Raw genomic sequence first — 531 nt, 5'->3', positions numbered from 1 at the left:
TCTCTCTCATCATGGATGTTTCTCTCTCTCTCTCTCTCTCTCTCCCCCTTCCTCTCTGAAATCAATTTAAAAAAATGTTTTAAAATAAATAAAAAGTAAGTGGAATCATACACGATGTGGCCTTTTGTGTCTGGCTGCCTCCACTCACCATCACGGGCTCAGGGACCAGCCACTTTGTCCTGTGTGTCCCAGTGGCACCTTTTTCCTGGCTGCGTACTATTCTACGGTGGGCACGGACCCCCATGTGCTTGTCCATTCTTCTGCTGGTGGATGTTTGCTTTGTTTCCGCCTTTTGAAAAATATATACGTACTAGAGGCCTGGTGCACGAAATTCGTGCATGGGCGGTGGGGGCGGGGGATGTCCCTCAGCCCGGCCTGCACCCTCTCCAATCCAGGACCCCTTGGAGGATGTTGCCCCTAAGTGCCCTCCCCTGCTGGCCTGGTCACCCTTAACTGTCCGGACCTGCAGGCCTAGTTGCCCCCAACTGCCCTCCCCTGCAGGGCTGGTACCACCCCCCCCCACTGCTCTCC

This window comes from Myotis davidii, unplaced genomic scaffold (assembly GCF_000327345.1).
Source record: "Myotis davidii unplaced genomic scaffold, ASM32734v1 scaffold1277, whole genome shotgun sequence".
NCBI lineage: Eukaryota > Metazoa > Chordata > Mammalia > Chiroptera > Vespertilionidae > Myotis > Myotis davidii.
Note: the sequence above shows the minus strand (reverse complement) of the source record.